Below are 22,854 nucleotides of genomic sequence, written 5' to 3' on the forward strand. Positions count from 1 at the left end.
AAAATAGGCCAAATTAATACGTTAAAATTGTGGTTGTTTAGAGAAAGATCATACAGGATGTAAATCTAATCATGAAAAAATAGGAAACACAAAAGTAGACAACTTCTGGTTAGGAAGAATTGGAAAAAAATAAGTGAACATATGCACACATCATAAAAACATATTTGAAAACCTAGGAAATTGATTATTTCTTAGAAAAAATGCTAATTATTAAAATTAACTGCAGTAGTTCTAAGGCATAAACAGATCAGTATTCACATGACAAATACATTACATTATCAAGGATCTACTCCTTATAGAACATTAGGTTTCCACAGGGGAAAAAAACAATACAGTTTTCTTAGGAAAACCTTAACAACATTTCAAGCCCAGGCAATACAAATGCTACATAAATTATCTCAGGGCATAGAAAGTAAGAGGAACCACTTCCAGTTTCTTTTATAATACAGATATTACATTGATACCCAAGCCTGATAACAATAACCTTAAGACATAGACCAGGGTCCCGTAATATTTTATTTAAAAATCTTAAATAAAATATTAGCTGACACATTTGAACATAGCAAAAAAATGTGTTAGGCATTTCTTGCATGGCTATTAAGAAATACTTGAGGCTCTGTAATTTATCTTAAAAATAGATTTAATTTGGTTTACAGTTCTGCAGGCCATACAGGTGAAGCATCAACATTTGCTCGGCTCCTGGTAAGGGCCTCAGGAAGCTCACAATCATGGCTGATGGCAAAAGGATATGCTCACTAGCATATCCCCTAGTGAGAGCAGAATAAGAAAGAAGAGGGAAGGTGCCATGCACTTTTTAACAACCTGCTCTCACATGAACTCATTCATCCCAAGGGATAGCACTAAGTCAGTGAGGGATTCACTTAATGAACCAAACACCTCCCACCAGGCCCCACCTCCAACAGTGGGGATTGAATTTCAACATGAGATTTGGAGGGAACAATATCCATACCATAGCAGAAAACAGGGCATTATAAATTATACCAGGAATGAAATGATGGTTTAGTATTAGAAAGTTTATTAATGTAATTCACTATAAGTTACATAATTATCCAGATGGTTGATGAAAAAGGCTTCAACATAATTTAGCATAACAAATAATAATAAATGGATAATGCAGATTATTTAAATAACGTGTAAAGAGAGAGTGTTAATGCCAGCCTCATATTACAAGATAAAACCCTAAAAACCCCCACTAAAATCTAAAAATTAAAAATAAGCAATAAAAAAGTAAAAACATCAAAATTGAGAAAGAATAAATAGAATTATCTTAGTTTACAGATTGCATGATAGTATACTTGGAAATCTTTTAGAATCAATAATAAAATTATCTTGAAAAATGATGTCGATAAGGTAGTGGGGTACATTATTAACATCCAAAAATTGATAGCATTCCTATTCACAGATAAGAACCAATTAGGAAGTAAAATTGATTAATTACAAAAGCAACAGAAATTAAAAATACTTATTAATAAACTTAACAAAAACTATTCTAAATAGAGAACACTATAAAACACCCCTGAACATCACACATCTAGACTTGAAGAAATGGAAAGACAGCCTTTATTCATAGTTAGAATGATTTTACATTTTAAACATTTAGGGTTTTCTAAGCGTATTTATACATTTAATATGACTTAAAAAAATTTTAATGATAATGTTATAGAGGTAAACATCTTAAAGTTTATAGGAAAAAATGAACACATAAATTTGCTCTAGAAATATTAAAAAGAATGAGCTCCAAGGAGTGATTAAACCTCATAGATATTAAAACACATTATAATATATTTATAAGAAAAAGAGTGTAGTATTGGTGTTGGAATAGAAAAACAGACAGACTGATTGAATAAAATAAAGTATCCAAAAATAGACCCAAACATATTTATAAATACAGTATATAATGAATCTGCATCTGAAATCACTGGGCAAAGATTATGTTTTTAATAATTGTTGTTGGGACAGTTGAAAGATCATTTGGAAAAGTGTTCAATTAGATATATTCCTCATACCATGTGTGAGAATAAGCTCCTAACTGATCATTAGTTTTTGGGTAATCATCTAAGTCGTTATATGTTTCAATAATGCATTTTTATTTCAGGGGAACACATAATAGTATATATATATACACAATTTTTGTGTCTCTCTTTTTGAGGAACAACAGTCTATAGGGATGTTCCTGTGTGTGTGTTTTCTTGGTCTGGTCTGGTGTCAGGGTAATTCTAACCTTATAAATGGATTGGTAGTTGCTCTACCCTCTTCTGTTTTCTGAAAGAGATTGTGTAGAATTTGTGTTGATTATTATTTTAACATTTGCAATCCATGAATCCTTTCTGATAAAGGAGAGAAAGACAGGAAGGAAGGTGTGGAGAAGAGAAAGCAAGAGAAAGAGAGAGAGGAGAGAGATGTCAGATAACGGAGGGATCTTTGTAACAGCAGAATGTGTATTGTCCTATGGATGTGGAGAGAATTAGAGTTGGAAAATTATTCTCTTGCAACCACATATTATCAATTAATTTTAAATATAATGGGAGATTATGATTCCAATTTCTGCTCTTTTCCACCACATTGTATTTCCACCACATTGTATTAGACCAAACTCAAATCATTTGGTCTAATATTGCTAATGGAAGACTAATGTGAGGGAAGAAAATCTCACCTTAGATTTTCAGCTTTTTGTAGAAATAGGACATAACAGGTGGGTGCATATGTTCTCCTCTGGCTTTTCAGATGGGTCACCTGTACACTCTGAAATCATAGGTGTGGATATTTGCATGACCTTAAATTGTTTTTCTACAGGTCACTTAATAGTTAAAGGAAAAAAAATTATTTATAGAGTGTAGAAATAAAAACAAAAACATATGATTATGTTATCAGAATTTACAGAACCAATGAGTCATGGATGGACCTTGTATGTGCCTTCAGATATGATAGTCTGAGAGAAACACAACAGTTTTGCAGTATTCTATCTGAAAATGTGTAAAGTGAATCCAATCAGTAAGAAACATGATACAAATGCAAAATTAGAAATGGTCATTAAAAAAGAGATAAATGCATTCAATGATGTCTTTCAAAAATGTCATAAAGTGAAAGACAAATTATAATTTTCATATTTTAAATGAGACCAAAAATACATGACAACTGCATGCAAGACATTCAGAACTCTCCTAAATAAAAAAATTATGAAGACTATTAGTGGTTTAACCAATTGGGAAATGGACAATAAATTAAACATATTCCTATTAAATTTACTGATGCTTATAAAACGATTCGGTTATGTAGTGTAATATCTCCACTTTTCTGAAATGTACACTGAAATAATTAGTAAAGGGGAATAATACATGCATATTGTGTTCAAATAGCTCGTTTCTCTCACTCTATATAACAATGATAAAGTAAATGGAAGAAAGCTTAACAATAAATAAATCTGAGTAAAAGACATGGAAGGTATTTTTATTCTTATTCTAGCAACTTTTTGTATGCTTATAATTGTTTCCAAATAAAAAGTTTTAAAAGTGTGGATAGCTTCCACAGTTGCCTCAGTTAATAAAGTGAACTCTGGTAACCTTGTTAGCCATTGTCTTTCCTGCTCTATGCATCGTTACCCTAATCTGCAAAATGAAGATAATAATATTATCTACTTCATGATACTGTTGTGAGGAGTAAAAATGTTAATACATACAGGATGCCTAAAACAATGCCTAGCTGGTCATAAGCACTCTATAAATGCTGGCTTCCAGTGTGTGCCTGTTTTGGTAGCAGTGATAGTTATTATCATCATCATTATTATAGGCAAAGTTCAGGAATCAAGGGACCCCTGTGACAGATCTCAGATTGATAACAAGTGTCATGATTCCCATTTCTGCTGTTTTCCACTTTATTGTACATTTTGGATTTGAGTTTGGTGTAATATTACTAGTGGGTGACCCTAATTTGAGAGAGGAAAATTTTATCTTGGTTTTCCAATATTATTTTGTGTTTTTGCAGAGAGAGAACATGATAAGTGGGTGCATAAGTTCTTTTCTGGCTGTTCAGATGGGTCACCTCTGGACTTTGAAATCACGGGTATTAACTGAGAGCTCATCAATGAAACTTTCTAATATCATTTACTCTACAGGCCCTGAAAAGTTTCGTTTATATCTCATGGAGCCTTGCACATTCTTTATGACAATTTTAAAAATCTGTAACATATAGTTAACCCTTTACAATTTACAAATCGTTTTCATGTGTACTTTAAATAAATGGCCCATCATAGAAACATCTACAATTTTACTGTTGAAAAAATTAAAACTCAGTAAATTTAAACAACTGACTCAAGATTATGTACTTAATAATGACAGTGCATCTTATAAAGAAATTCGTATAATTGTTAGCACTTCACTCAGCACAGGGATTTCCTCATAATTTTCGTTAGATTAATGTTAAAACTAAGATTGGATTCAGACATAGATTTTATGTCTGGTCCCAAATATTTCTGCTATGTATGATGACATGGACTCCCTGGTTTAGGAAGCAGTTTATTAGCTTAACTCATCATAATTTGATTGTTATAAGTTCAAGTCTGCATCTGACAGATCTCTGGAATAAATGTTTTGAATTGGCTTCTAAGTAAGATTTCATCCTGCCTGGCAAAACAACTTGAAAAGTTTTAACTTAGGGGCTCATCAATTCGACTTTGCGTTCGAGACATCAGGGCTGAAAAAGAAAAAAACATCAATTCTAAATAAAAAATGTTGCACAAAGATAGCTTTAAAAAAAATTTCGGTGCCCCTGGGGGAAGCACTTATCTCTATCTGAGGCTGATCCAATCTCTTTTATTTGATTGATTGTTGAATCTATTGATGAGTGAGCAGTTCAGCCAGATTCCCCAGCAGCAAGGTCAGTGGACTGTGATTCCTCAGCGGGGTGGCTGGGGTCTGTGTGCAGGAGACTCCTCCTGGCACGAGCATTTTGAGTATGCAGAAGACATCGGCACAGCCTAGAGCTGGCAGTCAGTGTACGCGCGGCACACACACACACACACACACACACACACACACACACAAACACATGCACACACACACACACACACACACACCAGTGCTTTCCCCTCCAGTGAGGCAGCGTGAGCAACTGCAGTCCCAGCTTCCTCTGCTGAGGTGCAGGCAGCCACTGCCTGATTTGTTGGAGGAGCGCAGGAGTCCAGTTGCTGAGGGACCCGGGAACACGCAGCTGTCACAGCTAGTGGCAGACAGCCACTTCTTCCCAGCTGCTTCGCCAGCCCTGGAAAGAGGGCACCCTCTTCCAAAAGCCAGCCTGCCTGGGGAGGAGGTTGCTCCACACTGAAGGTAAGGCTGCTTCCCAGTCGCTTTCTCGCCCAATCTGCCAGCTACCTCACTCTCCACTTTCAGGTAGGCTCTGGCCATGTTTTGTTTTAGGTGTGGGAAAACCTTCTCAATCACAGCATTTACTTTAACTGAGAAAGTCTTTTTTTTTTCTTTTTTTTTTTGCTCAAGAAGCAGAATAGTAAGGGCTTGATAGTTTAGAAGGGATTCTTCTGATTAAAGAAGTTTTAGTGCAGATGGTAACTCTACTTCTCTCTCCCAACCCTTGGAAATATTCTGCAGATAATGAGACAGCCTCATTTTGTGATTCATAGGCAACTTCACATTTAGCATAAGTGTGCGCCTCTAACCTTTTCAGTTAGTTGACAATTGTTATGCAACTCTGCATGTGTAATTTAAAGACCTTTAAATGCTCTTCTTCTGCTGGGAAAAACATACCTCAGTCTTGTAAAATAAAAGCTGAGTGGTGGGAGCTGTGGATTCAAACTCTTCTTTGGCATTTGACATTCAGTGATATAGACAGGAGTGAAAGTTGCTGAATCACAGAAGTTTAATATTCATGCAAATTGCTGTATTTGTCAAGGAATGCTAGGAATCAAATGCCTTTTCATCTTTCTGAGCTCTTATACATACATGATGTGGATTTGAAGAGGGAAATTTGATATCATTCACCCTGTTGTCGAGAGGTGGGTAAAGTGATTAATTGACATTGAAATAATTAATTGGAGGGAATTTCTTCTGCTAAAGTGAGCTAGAATCTAGTTGTGAATTTAGAGGTTTCTTAGTTAACAGATCTACATTAAAAAAAAAAAAAACTCCAAACAAAACTATAGCTCATTGATTTGAGTCTCCTTGTTTTAGTGATGTTAATTTGAATAAATTATCACCCCTCATATTCCTTGACTGTATATACTTTCTCAGCCAATTCCAGGGTAAAAAGTTAATAAAAATTTCAATGACTTGTTAATATCTTCATCCTTTAATATTCATTTTAATTGTTTTATAGACATAATTTCACAAGAAGTTTTATAAGAGACTGATGACCATAATTTATCCAATTGAGTTGAAATGATCATAAAGAAAATGCTGTTTAGAAGATGAGTCCTAAACACAAGTCAGGTTCATGGTGCCTCTGGGCTATCTCAGAATTGAGCACCAAGAGTAAAGTTTAGGTAAGCAGAAAATTAATCAGAAGACAGTTTTTGTGACTGTTTTTACAAGCATCAATTTGTATGTGTAGTACACTTTTAAAAAAATTAGTCTCTCTTCATTACTCTTCTGGGAAGTGTCTCTAAGGTACGGCACAATGTCTCGAGGTGGATAACCTCAGTTCTGATGGAGGAGCATGGCACACAACTTTTGGGCACATCTAGGTTTATGGTTAAAAGACCAGTTATCACCTGGCATCAGCAATTTCTAGCTGAAACATCCAGGTACTTTATCTAATAACTCTAGGGACCTACCCTTCGAGCATAAAGACCATGTACATGGGTTGTCTGCTGCCTCGTTAGAAGGTAGCGGAAAGAAAGAAGAATTACCTTCTTCACTTATCATTAATGTTTAATGCAAGTGATTCCTCTGCAGCATCCAATAGGGGCTATCAGTCTGTAACAACTATTTAATATGTATTGTCTCGTATTGCCTTTAGCTCCCATAATATTTGTAGTTTCTACATTGGATATTCATAAAGTAATTTGAAAAAAAAAACAGATTCTCTGTTACACAGCAACAAACACACAAAAGGAGCATGACTTTACTTTTTGTTACTTCACACTTTGATTCCTAGTCAAACTTGCAATAGACCTGATTACATTGCTCTCTCCGTGATGCTGTGGCAGCTGATGGCTCAGCTGATATAGCTTCTAGTAAAATAAAGAGATCACAAGGAGCAAAGGGAATAGAGAGCACATAATTCTTTTTTTCATGTTGTGTGGATGGTGTGCACTTGGAGTGGAACCTTGGAGAGAGAGAGGATATTCTTTTTGTTCATGTTTTGCCAAAGATGTCCAACTCAGCCAGCAACCTAAAAGATCCAGAGATGTAATCTTAACTAGGCCTGCTGTGCAAGTGAAACATAATTTAATTAAGTTGTTGGGCTAGCTTTCTCCTTCCTGGACTCCCTCACTCACCTTTCTCCCCAGGTAAGCAGATTTGTGAGTTAGGTTAAAGAGCTAGCCAATTACTTGCACATTATGGATTGCCATTCAAAGCTGTCTTTTCTGAAAGGGAATCAATTTCATTTTGCTTACAGCCAGAGGTGATGATTCTTCTGTCATTGTTCTGGCTTCTAGTCACCAGCCGTCTTGGTTTTTACAGATTTTTGCTCCTCCTACATCTGATAACCATTTCTGGTAGCTTGGTGAATTGATGTTTTGAGAAGTTTTAAAAATAAAGTTAATGAATAGATACTACGGATTAAGCCAAAGAAATGGATTATCAATAGTGTTCAGTGATGTTGGGTCACATACCTTTGAGTTCTTTCCAATCTGTGGGGTAGGATTGATGGTGCAGTCCATAGGCATTTCTGCATATACATGGTGATGTTGCAGACCCATGCTGACCAACGCAAAAAGAAGGGAAGAAAAAAGGGGGGAAACCTATAAGCTTTTGTGTAATGCAAACAAGTGCAGAATACCGAGGAAACCATGTAGTTATACTCTTAAGCTGATTTTCTCCAAATTACCTTGGATTATACACTAGCTCTGAGAATGGCACATTGCATGCACGCTTCAGGGCTGCATTGAGTGATAGCTGTAAATTAGGATGGAAAGAAGAAAATGCTCTGCAGTTTCAATATTGAAGAGAATTAGGATCCAGATGGTAAGGCTTTTTATAGCAATACGTTGGATAATGTTACAAGCTTCTGTGGTTACTGCCCTATTATATTTTCTCTAGTAAAATGCACTGTGGGGAAGGGGTTCATTGCTAAGAGCCATTTTGCTAACCTAGAAAGCTAACTTTTTTTCCATGTTACATTTTTCAACTTTGCTGTCTTATTTTTCTTTCCCTTTTCCTTATTTTGTTCCATTCTAATTCCAAACTCAATCAAAATTATACAATATGATTTATTGTTTTATTTCAAAGTTGTTTTCTTTTTTCTCTCAGTAACTTTTCCCCCCTGCATGCATTTGAGAAGTCCGTGAAACGGTTTGGACTTGGACACAGAATGGTTACTAGACAAGTTTCCATCTGGTTTTAAATGTCTCTAGTCTAAAACCACCTCATATATCCCATCTCTGTAAGACAGTTCTCTCCTTTACTTTTTTAGAAAGAATCTCGCTCTGTCTCCCAGGCTGCTGAGGTAATCTTAGCTGTAGCTCAGATATTTCCTTGTTCAAGACTTCAGGTTTGCTCTGAAAGAATTGTTTTTCTTCTTTTCAATACCCTCTAGTGAGAATTTTATGATCTCCAGTCTCTGGGGCCACAGTGGCATCTCTGCTCAGGCATAGGTATAGAAAGTGAGCCACCTGGTGGTTAACAAGAGTAATTCTTATATTCTTAACCGAGCCTTCCAAGTTGACAGCAAGAAAGAACATTGTTACTTTCTGTTACATTGCAAAGGGGTGTTTGGTTTTATTAAAATGTCCTTTAATGGTACTTTTTTTGTTTGTTTTTCAAATCAATTGTTAGGTTGCAAATACAAATTCCATCACTCTATGCTTCATTTTCTAATTTGATATGACCTCTTTCACCTCTAACTTTTGTTTCTTGTGTATACACATTGTGATGAGCACATTTATGTTGTTATGTATTTAATAATAAATATTCGTACACATTTTATACATACTAGTGTATCAAGGTACTTCAGTGAAGAAAACACTTCAAAAATAAAGCAATGAAATTACATGTTTTCCACTGGGTATTAATACTGCATTTTGAATACCTTAAATATAAAACTAGTTTACTGTATTTGCATATTTGTACTTGAAAACACATACAAAAATAAAACAAAATAAAACTATGTGTGTGTGTGTATGCCTTTGTTCTTAATTAAAATATAGATATTAGGCATCATTTTCTATGTATTTTTAAGACTCTAATCTAGCTAACGAATTACCAAGGCTAGAGTAGCCCTTGTCTTTCCTTATTCTTTTGAGTATACCTATCTTTCTGTGCAGGGAGTTAGAATTGACATTCATATAGGAGGCATGTCTCTTGGCTGGAAACAACTCTTTGGAAGTATGGATGTTAAAGGTCTTTGGGAACTAGAATTCTCTAAATTTATATAGTAAGTATGTAAATAATATAGTAAAAGTAAAAATATAGTCAAAGTATATAAATAATATAGTAAGTATATAAAGTAAGTTCTCTAAATATATATATAGTTACTATAAAGGTACTGTCCAAATAAAGGACACAATTATTTCTTCCCCCCCCCCCAATTTAGAAGACTTGGTTGCAGATGGGGTAGATCCCATTAAACCAGAATTGGTTTTAATTGCATTTTACTTGGATCAAAAAAAAAGACAAAGCCAGGTGTGGTGGCTCACACCTGTAATCCGAGCACTTTGGGAGGCCCAGACAGGCAGATCACCTAAGGTTCAAGAGTTTTAAGATAAGCCTGGCAAACGTGGTAAAACCCAGTCTCTACTGAAAAAAAAAGCTGGATGCAGTGGCAGGTGCCTGTAATCCCAGCTACTCAGGAGGCTGCTTCAGGAGAATCTCTTGCACCTGGGACGCAGAGGCTGCATCGAGCTGAAACCATGTCACTGCACTCCAGCCTGGGTGACAGAGCCAGACTCTTCCTCAAAAGGAAAAGAAAAGGTAAAGTTGAGATGCTGAATGATAATATTTCATTAATTCCTTAATTCACCTATTAATAATGGCACTATTTAGAGAATATTACTAGCTAGAATCACATGTGCAGATTCATTCTCTAAGTCTAAAACTAGCTCTGTCTCTAGATAGCCTCGTCTTATCCATATTGTTCTTCAACTTCTGGGGAATCATCCTGTGTAAACTAGTAATTCACTGTGCATTCTTCAAAAAAAATAGCAGAAACTTTATGTTTTGAAATTATTGTATTCATGTGAGATATCTATGGCTTGAGATATGAATACAAACGGAAATTAATAATCTCTAGACTGGGTGAGTTGGCTCATGTCTGCAATCTCAGGACTTTGGGAGACCCAGGCAGGAACATCACTTGAGGCCAGGTGTTAGACCAGCCTGGCAACATAGTGAGACCCCCACTCTACAAAAACATAAAAATGAATATAATTAGCCAGGAGTGGTGTTAACAGGCATGCAGTCCTAGCTAGTCTACAATGGCAGGAGGATCATTGTGCCCAAGGGTTTGAGATTACAGTGAGCTCTGATGGTGCCACTGCACTCCAGCCTGGGCGAGAAAGCAAGACCTGGTCTCTGAAAACCTAAATGAACAAATAATTCAATAATAATAATTCCTGATTTAGCCTCAGGGAATTACTATGTAATGTTCCACTTGTTTGAGATTTAAATAGTGAAAATAAGCTCAAATGTCTCGTTCTGTTTGTTGTCATTAGAGTAGAATCAGGTATAATAAAACTGTTCTACTGGCCATTTAAGGGCCAGCTCTCATGTCATTGTGAGGAAAGATAAAGAGAATAATAAAATAGTTTTAACATATCAGGTAGTAAATCTGAATATTCAAATATTTACACAATTATCACTAAAATGGTGGCTGCTTTCAAAATTATTAAAATGCCTATGAATTTTTTACTTGAGATTTTACCTATGCATGTCGGTGATGAGAAATGCAATCTTGTCTTGAAATTTAGTTTGACTTTCACAAGCCAGTGTCTCTTTCTTTGCAAGTCTCTAAATTAAAACAGTTAGATGGGTTTGCTAGATGCACACAGATGTGTAATCATTTTAATACATTACAAGTTGATGGCCAGTAAGCAACAAAATTATTCAATCATAAAAAATGAAGGGTAAAGGAACACAAAATTCTTTATGTCACATGTGTTTAGGATATGAAGCATTGCAAGAAAAGCAACATCCCCCTGCTGGCCTCTCTTCCTCCTCTGCTCTCGTCCCCTCTTCTCCCTCTCCCTTTTCTGTTTTGGTTCCCCCTACCAATTCAGTATAAGTATTTAGCCTCCTCCTCATTTTCCTTTTAAGGCTCTAAAAATCCTCAGTCAACATTCACTCTGAATTGTGATGCATTCAGTAGTTAATTATTTTCCACAATGTCCTTTAAATGTATGCAAATTAGACTTTTGATGAACTGGAATGTTTTACAGATTCTCTGCATAAATCACGCAAGGTTAAAAAAAATCAACCTGTTTAAGGAGCGGAATATTTTTGGACCTTCCTCATTTGCTGCAGTGACTGAGGACATCTCAGCGCTGCTGCCTTCAAGTATATTTCTTCAGAGGCAGCCTTCACACTTTTCAGAAAGACATATTCCTAAGTTCATTTCTAGCTTTGAAGAAAGCATATCTGCTTAGTATACGTGTTGATTGAGCTGTGAATGGGCAGGGGTAGCAATATGAACTCTTCTGTTTTCTACATTCATTTTCCAAAGTAATGTTAATTTATGAATTGATTTATGCATTTGCTTTTATTATGGTATTTATTACTATCATTATTTAAATAGAAGCAATAATTTATAAAACCATCTGACTTCTTTTTCTATACAATAGTACAAAACAAGGCATTCTTGAAGTGATCATAAATTGTCTTACTGAATACTCAGGTAATTGGATAGTGTTTGATCATTCTAAATAACGTGCCATTTAGAAGAACTCAAATGGTTTTCTTTTATTTAGATGAAATCTTACCTTCTGTGGCAATAAAGATTTGATTGGCATACTTTTTATATATTGTTTTTTCACATATCAGCTACAATTGTTACAGGAAAGGGGTCCCGATCCAGACCCCAAGAGAGGGTCCTTGGATCTTGCGCAACAAAGAATTGGTGTAAGTCTGCAGTGCAAAGTAAAAGCAAGTTTATTAAGAAAGTAAAGGAATAAAAGAATGAGTACTCAGAGCAGCTCCAAGGGCCGCTGGTTGCCCATTTTTATGGTTATTTCTTGACGATATGCTAAACAAGCGGTGGTTATTCATGAGTCCCCTTTTTAAACCATGTAGGATGACTTCTGACATTGCCATGGCATTTGTAAACTGTCATGGTGCCGGTGGGAGGTAGCAGTGAGGACCAACCGAGGTCAGTCTTGTTGCCATTTTGGTTTTGGTGGGTTTTGGCCGACCCCTTTACTGCAACCTGTTTTATCAGCAAGGTCTTTATGACCTGTATTTTGTGGTGACCTTCTATCATACCCTGTGACTTAGAATTCCTTAACCATCTGGGAATGCAGCCTAGTAGGTTTTAGCCTCGTTTTATCCAGCTCCTATTTAAGATGGAGTTGCTTTGGTTCAAACACCTCTAACATTTCTCCCCTCCTTTTTATAAGAGAACCCTTAATTCTAGGGGCTGCAGAAAGATGAAGATTCATCTTCTATAACTTCTTCAGGCTGAATAAGGGCAATGATATTTCTGTCTAACTATGAGAGCCTTTTGCATTCAGAGTAGAGAGGAGCTCAGTCAGAAGGCATTAGTATGGTAAGATCTGTTTATAACTCTTGAGTTTTGACAAAAGGTGGCATTTGGAAGATTAATAAGTGTATAATTTAAGAAAACATTCAGTAAGCTTCTCCTGTATTCCTACACAAAGAGTGTAACAGCAATATATTCCACAAGAGTAAAGCAAAATAGGTAAAGTTATTCCAAAGTAAACTGAATTAGAAGGCTTTTTATGAACTGGGCAACTGTCAGAACTAAGCTGATATGGGCTTGTTAGCTGATTGCAATGTGCTTAGAATCAGAATACTGATAGTTATATTAGAATTTAGATATTTATATTACCTGTCCCTGTGGTTCTGAGCTCCAGTCAGAGATCACTGATTGATTCACAGGAATCATTAGGGTTAGCCTAAATTGCAGAAACAAACTGAAAAACGACTAACAAGACTAGAATTTAATAACAAGTGTATCATAGTTCTTGAAACATAATATTTCATTTACCAGTTTCCCATTTTAACTAAAGACAAATCATGGTACGACTGATTTGCTTTATTATACATGGCCTGATTATTTGTATAAAGTGCAGCAATAATAATTATTTTTCACACAGGCTCTTTTTAAATTGGCTTTCACAGAACTCTATTCCATAGAAGGAATTTTAGATAAGACTTTTTTAAAGCTGAGCCCAGCCATGGGTTTCTACCCTTAAATACTTATGAATTGGGTAAGTTTCTTTCTTCTTGAGATCCCGGGACTTACAGCTTTTGGACCTGTTAGAAAGTGACATTCTTTACTTGCCACAGGTCTGAAACTCTCTACAGGGACTGCTGTAGGCAACGTATAAGACCATTTCCCCAAAGGACTTTAATTGGCTCTACAAGTCAAGTTTGATTCCTTAAGGAAAACATACCATTCCAGTCAAAGCCTTGGTAAAATAACCAATTTCTCCAATTGTGCACTGTTACAAAAGAAAACAGATTCTTATTGTACTTATGCAAATAACTATACTGCCTTAACTTAAAAATACAACTAATTTCCAAATTCTGGAGAAATCAAGTAGAAAGACATAAATATGCTCTAAATTTTGTTCATAAGAGTACACTTAACTGTTAAAAACTGTAAATAGCTCAAAAGAAAAATTTCCTTGACTCTGAAAAAAACAAAACAAAGGATTAGCAATGTTTTAAGCAAAGTTAAAAGAATTAGATTTTTTCAGTTTAATCCATATAGGTCACTTTTGTTTGATAGTTATGAACATTTCAATTCTTTATGAGAGTTTTGAAAGTTTTTTCCTCTATTCTGATGTCACAATTTCCAGAGTTATCCAAAAAGTTGCATTTAAGAACACCTGTTAGAGATCTATAATTGATTAAAACCACCTTCTAAAGAGGATTAAACAAGACAACAATTATCTGTGGATTATAAAAAGTTTTAGGACAGTCACTATTAAAGCCACAATTGCTAAGGAAATTTGGTTATTTCTGTGGGACAAAAAATTTTACATAACAATTATAAATATTAATAACATACACTAAGTTATATTAGAATTATAGGAGTTTCCTCTAACTTTGGAACATATACCAATAACACATTTATACAAATATAGCCCAAAGAAAGCACGAGACTTATTTCACATTTTATAATGCCTCCAGTATGACTCATATCAAATAAGGCACATTTTACCTTTATGTTAATGTATTATTAATGTTAAACCCAATTTTTGATAAAGCCATATAGACATATTAACCCAATTGTAATGTTTAACCATAATGTAAGATACTTATCAACTTTTTTTAACCCTTTACTTTCTGTGTGTGTGAAAGAGCAGATTAATGCTTTAAGAAAAACCTGTTGTGCTTTTATTCCAATGTTTAATGTACAGAAAAACTGAATAATACCCCTTTAATTTTAGCCAATGTTTACACACAGACTTTAGTTTACAATTGATTTTCTATAAACCTTCCACAACTGTTTAAGCCTTTAGCTTTATTCTATTTAATTTTAAACAATTTTTAACCCTTTGGACAAAATAATTACTTTCTCATGTCTTCTTATACTCTTTTACCAAAAGTACATTCTACTTTCTGTACACATCCTACAAGTAAAACTGATTCTTTAATCATCTTAATTACATGTTACAATGTTAACTTTTAGTGACTTTTATTTTTGATGAAAACCTTGGTAAGTAAGGGATTTTAATTATATGCTAGATGTGGAATGTAGCCTACGATATACCAGGCAGAAGTGCAGATAAGGACGGACCCTCCAACATAGCTAGGGGTGCAGCTAACTTCACATGTCTCCAGGTTTACTTTACTGAAGCAGGCAAGTTGTACAGTAAGAATCATAGTGGCATTTTATGAAGCATTTAGGAGGCCTAACGACCTTTGAATTGTACAACATTTCTTGCATAAATTCCCTTTGACAGATCCTTTCATTACATACACAGACCATCTGAGATATTTTTGGACTTTTTGACTTGCCCTAAGCATTACTCCTTTTAAACAAGCAGTCATTTTATTTTAGGACAAGAATTTACCATACAAGATCTTTTCTTACATAAAATCTCTTTTTTTATAATTTTCTTTGTATAGCTAGGGGGCATGGCTAATTCCACATGTCCCCAGGCCCTATTTAGAATCTAATGGCTTTAAAATAGGTAAATTGAGCAATTTTTAAAAGTCAAAGAAACAGTTTGACCTTAAAGTATACAGCAAATTTGATATTTGGCCTTAATTTAGACCAAATGTCCACATTTTAAAGACATTTTATTTTAACAATAATTTTTAAAACTGCCTTTATTTCCAAAAGATTACTAAAGTCATGTGAACAAAAAGGCATTAAAGTTTCTATTTTTCTGACAAAATATTTGATTTCAACACATAATTTTTAAGCCAATTAATTAGAGCTCTTTTATATATAAACATAAAACACATATGAATACACAAACAGAAGATTCAACACTTGTAAGATTTTCATTTTCCAGTCTCTTGATGGGGTTATTGTCTTCAGGGTGGAGCCCGTGGAGAAACAGGGCTGGGAAAGCATGCCTTTCTAGGGCCAAATAAGCAGCAAATAAGCAGTGGAAGGCAAAGACAGAACCCTAACATTAAGGTTGCCATTTATACTGGTTCTTGGATCCCCAGAGGAGGGAAATACTACAGGAGAAGACAGTGCAGTGCTTTTACTTTGCATTTCATTGCAAGGCAACTTAAAGTCAATCAGCCCATTTTGTAGTCAGCCCATCACTCATGGGAGTTTCATCTCCCAGTTGGGGTGGGGATGTTTTCTTATCTTCCAAGATAGGAAGAGCATGCCAAGAGCATGCTTCTTTGATCCAAGTGTGCAAAGAGTCAAGTATTCCCTCCATAACTACTATTAGCCATCCCTTGAAGTATATTTCCTATCTAGTTATTACACAGTAAAGCTCTTTTATAACGCAAAGTAATTTCTGATACCCCAAAAACTCAGAACAATCAGATGACATAATGCAAAACAGAAAAGAGCTTTTGATTTTGAGAGGGATCTATTTACTTTTCATCTCTGGTGTTTCATATTGAAAACAGAGGTTTTCCCCAAAACAGGGTCTGTGGCACCTCCTCTGTTTTTCCCGAGGAGTCCCAGGCTACCGGAAGTTATCTTAGGGCGTCCCATGTGTGTAGTAAGAGTGGCAAGGCAAAAAAAAAAAAAAATAAAGGAGAAAAATATTTTAGTTGATTGAGAAAAAAATTTTTTTCCAGAAAAAGAAATTCTAAGAAAAGAAAAACATAAAGGTCTTTTGAATATACTTATAGCTTGTTTATCTACTTTTAATTAAGCTGATTTTTAACCATAGTGCTTTTTTAAAAAGAAATTCTTCCCAATCTCTTATTACCCAATTTTAGCCATGTAAGGCAGCTAATATTTCTAGCTTCTGAACTTAAAATTTGAGACAGTCCACAGAGGAGAAAAGAACAGGTAAGGTCACACAGATTATAAATGACAAACCACTTTCTTCCTAGGTGGGGAATCGAACCTGGACAACCCCTGTGAAAGTGCGAAAAACGTTAGCTACTGAGCCACGGCACAGGGCCATGCTTGTTTCCTTTCCCAGGAAGATTCTGGAGTAGTTAATTTTGAGCTTGCAAAGTCTTTTAACTACTTAATATAATTTTTAGGGCTAACAATGATAATGAACCCTAAAATTCCTGTTCCCTGGATGGTGGAGACCAAGAGAAAATACTGCCCATGTTAAAAGGTCAAACTCCCAGGGACATAAAATGAGGTGGAGACTTTTTCCAGTTCTTTTGTTTGTTTCAGGGACCTGCAGCCAAGTTTGCTACTGACCAGCTTGCTGGGTCATCTTGAAAAGCAAGCTTACAGGTGTTCTAAGCCGGTGTTTTATCCTAACGTATCCCTGGAAACAAAAAAACAAATTCATAGCACAAAATACACCAACTTAACACTAGCCTGAGAATTTTTTCTTTTTTTGTATTAATCGAAACTTTATAGAGGAGATAAATGCTGATTATTTTTACCATTCATTCAACCATTTGCACAGAGTGGTGCCCAAAATCCGAATGATAAGAAATTCTTACCCTTTAGCTGGCATGCCAGGCTTCTGGGTGTTTATTTCCTGAGCAGCCCCAGTGATCCAGTTTGCTGTACCATTGCCCTGGGAGGCAGGATGCATCATAAAGGAAAATTATTATTTTTTCATTCTGGCCAGAGCAAAATATGTGTGATGAAGCAGAGACCTTAGCCACCCTGCTTAGCACCCAATATCAAACTGGCAAGACTTAAGTTTGCCCCCAGATGGGCCTGGTCGTCTTTAATCCAACCTTGGACTTGGAGTTTCAACACGTGGTCTCTGGGCAAGAGGTTGCACTTAGTTAACAAGAAAGATAAGAAAGGAAAACTAGAGAAGGAGAGTATTGCCTGTAGCAGAGTGGGGATGGTGAAATAATCAGGGAGGCCAGAGAAGACCCATCCGTTGCGTTAACACTAAAAAGTTCAGATGGTTGCTGCTGCTGACGTGAAGGGATTTTTTTCCAGCAATCTTGTTAGCTCTCAAGTTTCCCCTTTTAGGGAAGAAAAACTTCCCCATGTCCCATGATCCTGTACATGCCTAACTCTGTCACCCACAGCCATCAGCAAAGAGTGCAAGGCAAATTAATCCAAAGAGAATAGCAGTTAACCTCCCACAGTGCCGAACCTGTTCTTAACCGAGAGGGACTTTACCGAGAGGGGTCTCTAACCTCCTAAATTTTAGAAGGGACTCTAACCCTCCTAAGCGGGGTCTCTGATCCAAGGTCAGTCAAGTAGCCTTTTATTAAGAGGGGCCTAAAACCCACTCTGTCTTAGGAAAGACTCTAATTCCCCTAAATTTGGACTCTAACCAACCCCATTCATTACCGGGGTTCCACACCACTTACCCAAAGTCGTCTATTCAGTGCTTCAGTATATTTCCTTTGCATTGAGGGGTCTCCTCAGTATCTTCCCTTCTGTCGTTCGCCAGAAATGTGTTACAAGACCCCAACACTTACCCAAAGGTAGCCATTGGGTTAGGGTTTCTGCAGTGTAGTTCATTTGTGGTCGCCAGAAAAATGTCACAGGGAAGGAATCCCGATCCAGACCCCAAGAGAGCGTTCTTGGATCTTGTGCAAGAAAGAATTCAGGGTGAGTCTGCAGTGCAAAGTGAAAGCAAGTTTATTAATAAGTAAAGGAATGAAAGAATGGCTTCTCCATAGACAGAGAAGCCCTGAAGGCTGCTGGTTGCCCATTTTTATGGCTGTTCCTTGATGGTATGCTAAACGAGGAGTGGATTATTCATGCCTTCTTTTTCTAGACCATATAGGGTAACTTCCTGACACTGCCATGGCATATGTAAACTGTCGTGGTGCTGGTTGTGGTGTAGCAGTGAGGACCACTTCAGGTCATTCCTGTTGCCATTTTGGTTTTGGTGGGTTTTGCCAACTACCATAAACTGTTTTATCAGCAAGGTCTTTATGACCTGTGTCTTGTGCTGACCTCCTATCTTATCCTATGACAGAATTCCTTAACCATCTGGGAATGCAGCCCAGTAGGTTTCAGCCTCATTTGACTTAGCTCCCATTTAAAATGGAGTTGCTTTGGTTCAAATGCCTCCAACACAATGACCATATCATGTATTCATGGTTTTCTTTAATTTTAGGATGATGGTTTCCAATCCATTATTTGTTCTTCTTAGTGACTGAGTTGTTTTGGTTTTTTTTGACCCTCCACTGTTATTTTTATGAATCCCTTGCTATTCTCCTTAAATGTAACAATAACAACAAAACCGTATTTCCAATACAAAAAGAAAAATAATATGCTCAATACTTCCTCACATTTTTGATATTTTGCATTACAGTGACTGGATGTAAAATATCTGCTTGGCAAATGCAAGTAAGAATCTGGATTTGATGGGATGTTTCCTGGCAGGCCCAGGCATGCCTACAGAAGGGTAAAATAGTCATTACTCTTGATTCAGAAGATCTGATGTTGGATAACTGAGGAAATACAAAGTATTTAGCTAAAGAATTGAGGGACAAAGAAAGTTAGTTAGTAAAGGAGAACCAGAAAATACCATTACTATCTTATATACCTATCAATTTCAGTGTGTCTGTTTCCCTTCAGACTCTGTGGAAATGTCAACTTGAGCACGGTAGGAAACTCATATGTTATTCTTTCTGATTTCACTTATCACCTTGCTCACATCATCCAGGTTTTCTTAGGCTTATCACAGGTTTCATATTTGTGGTCAAGTATGACTGATGTGCCTTAGATTTCCTGGATTCCTCCTATTTTTTTCTTCATGGGCAAATGAAGTAGATCCTCCAACACAACCTTAGGTAAAAAAGAAAAACTATTGAAAAGAGCATTAAAACACCTCTTGAATATAGAGAGAACACATTAACCACTCTCATTTATCTTAAAAATATATGAGAATAAGAGAAAAGACAGAGACTTAAGTAACACTGGAGGTTTTGACTTGGTTGACATTTCTGAGAAATATTAATTTCCACTGTTTAAAATTCATCATCTATGTCCTGTCATATAACCTAGAGGCAAATAATAATCATAAACTTCTAATGTATATAGCCGCTCACTATTTACAATGAAGTTTTACAGACATTTTGTATGTTATATCTTCTCTGTAAATTTCTCGAGTTTCACATAGATCAAAGTTATTAAGACCTTCACAATGATAGAAATTAATGACATGATTTTTTAAATAATAACTTTCTAGTAACCACCATGAAGATTATTATGACTTAGCATTTGTGAGATGGTGCAGAAAAATTAGTATTTTTAACTAGTGATTCTTATCACATGAACAGAAGATTGGCAAGTACTGAAGTAAATCTTGTGTGTTTCCACTGTGATGTGCACGAATAGACATGTGATTTTTAAAAGAAATAAAATTCAACTTATTATACTCTGTCTAATAAGACCTTTGCAAATCTTAAGTCTGTGACCCAACTTTACTAGTGTAGTCAGTCAGCCCCATTCTCACCAGTGAATTCAATATGTAAACCTTCTACATCACCTGTACTCGCATCTATGAGTTTGAATAGGATGCTATCTAACATCCTGCCAGAAAGTCTCCCTCTGGTTTAACAGTGTTACAGTAATTCACTTTGCCAGCAGTGGTTACACTACAAATTCATTTAACTATACCTTCCTTATTCTATGTGCTTTCATTCTATTTGTAAGGTTTCACCGCATTTCAGACTTTGTCAAAACTTTACTGAAACTACTACCTCATAAAATAACTCCTTATTAAGAGATCCAGTGTAAGGTCAAGAGATTGAGACCATCCTGGCCAACATGGTGAAACCCCATCTCTACTAAAAATACAAAAATTAGCTGGGCGTGGTGGTGCACGCCTGTAGTCCCAGCTACTCGGGAGGCTGAGGCAGGAGAATTGCTTGAACCCGGGAGGCGGAGGTTGCAGTGAGCCGAAATTGAGCCACTGTATTCCAGCCTGGAGCCTGGCAACAGAGCAAGACTCTGTCTCAAAAACAAACAAACCAAAAAGAGATCTAGTGTGAAAGAAAAATATATTGTTGGCATGACTTCTTGTAAACCAAGATAAGCCTCTATAATCCCTACTTTCTTGAAATCTTTACAGATTCTATGAATGCTAATCCATTCTAAATATTGTTGTAAAGTGGGTGATAAACTTACATGTTTACTTTTTCTCATCATCAATCTTCAGGAGACTTTTCTATTCTCTTAAGTAATTACCAAGAGCAGTTTTACTGTCACACACCTGACAAACAGCTCATGTACATGTTCTGTAACTATGTTCTTACCTCTCACTGGTTTCAATCTGGCTGGCCTATGTTTGTGTTTACAGTATAAATTAATACTTTTTTTGGACATAAAAGTGTGTTGTATAATTTAGCTTTTCTTAGATTTTATTAAAAATCATGTCCTTGACCCAAGGCAGTAATCTCATCTATTCCATATTCTTGTTTTTATTGTGGGTATGTCTAAATTAGCTTTCTCTTTACTTCTAGCACTTTTATGGGTATCAGCTCAATCTGGAATTTAGCCTTAATTGTGTGTGTGTGTAATTTTGTTTAAATATTTTTATTCTAAAATCTGCATCTGTACTATAAAATTAAAGTTATACTATTCATCATAAGTCCAAATAAAGAATTCAACTTACATTCAGTAAAGACCATAGAATTTAAAAATAGCTTCAGAAAGCCTTGATATAAATACTGTATTTGATAATCAATATTATTTTATGCAAATTTGAGGACAATATACCACTATTAGAACAGGAAGTTGTAAACTTGACACTTACTCACCTCTGATATTTTCCATTTTGGAAAGCTTTTAGTAATACATTTTGATACATAAACAGGATAGGTCATAAAAAGAAAAACAAAACAAGCATTGAAAAATGCAATAATTGTCATTCCCAATGAATAAAAATTATAGAATGTTGACAGTAGGTAAAAGTGATGTTTTATGAGTCTATATTGTTAAGTGAAAATTATCTGAGTGAGAGGTAGCTGGTATTTAGGTTCTTTTTTTTTTTAAAAAAAAAGACAGCAAACTAGAAACACTAAAGTTATGAATTACAGTATCCTAGGAAAATAAAGATAACATATAACAAGTGAATACTGCAGTCAATACTGGTATATTGGGTTGTTTGTAAAAAATACCGTGTTACTGCATTTCTCCCTGTGGCTGTTCCCTGGGGACACGTGAAGAGATCTTTTTAGGTTGATGAATATTTAATTTATTTTTAGTGTGTTTTCAGTTTGCTGTAGGGAGAGAAGACCCAGAATGTGGGCTAGGTAAGTATCAAGGGAGTTTGAGTAACTATTACATAAACTTAGAGAGATTGAGTACTATATGAATGTGTGAAAACAAATCTTTTTATCTAAATCTGTCTCTTAGCCTCAGTGTTTTCTTCTTGGAAACTACACCTCAAAGCAACGTAGTAAAACTGTCAACTCAAAGACTTTTTCATAAGCTGTAGAAAGGATATGTTCAATTTGATTTACATTAAATCTACTCTTTAGGGAATGTTGAAAGACCACAAATATCCTGATTTTGGTGGCCTCATACATATTTATTTCCCTTAATCCTCTAAGAGTACACCAATTAGCAGCCTTAACTGAAGGAAAGAGAAAAGGTCCAAAAGGTTCTGTATGGTTCCAACATAAGGCCTATTTCGCAGGCGCAGAGGGTGAGCATGTGAGAAAAATTGCTTTCGCTTCCTTTCATTTTTATGTCTCTCGGTTGTGCATAATTTAAATCTCCTGCCTGGCTAAGCTTTTGTAGAGGAAAACATTGAATAAAATAGGCAAGATTTTTTAAAAACTCAGAATCTTAGGGAATGAATCTAAGTTCTGATTCAGTATTTGAATTGTCTCTCTGCAGGAGTAAAGGGAAGAAAGAACAGGGACAGAATTCAGATTTATTATAGATGGTCAGAATAAAGTGTTCACACAACATTCTGAGTCACGAGATAGGAAGTGT

General features: G+C 35.7%; 1 protein-coding gene across 3 annotated transcripts in view; it reads left to right on the top strand.

The window, feature by feature from the left end:
* The first annotated feature begins 5,084 nt into the window (after positions 1 to 5,084).
* The window catches only part of TENM4 (teneurin transmembrane protein 4), a 3,045,593-nt gene continuing 3,027,823 nt past the window's right edge, over positions 5,085 to 22,854 (top strand). For all 3 annotated transcript variants that reach the window (XM_074400388.1, XM_074400391.1, XM_074400392.1), the window contains exon 1: positions 5,085 to 5,342. The gene's annotated coding sequence lies outside the window, so the exon portion shown is untranslated. The remainder of the gene's footprint in view (positions 5,343 to 22,854) is intronic.

The sequence above is a fragment of the Saimiri boliviensis genome, chromosome 6, assembly GCF_048565385.1.
Source record: "Saimiri boliviensis isolate mSaiBol1 chromosome 6, mSaiBol1.pri, whole genome shotgun sequence".
Taxonomy (NCBI): Eukaryota; Metazoa; Chordata; class Mammalia; order Primates; family Cebidae; genus Saimiri; species Saimiri boliviensis.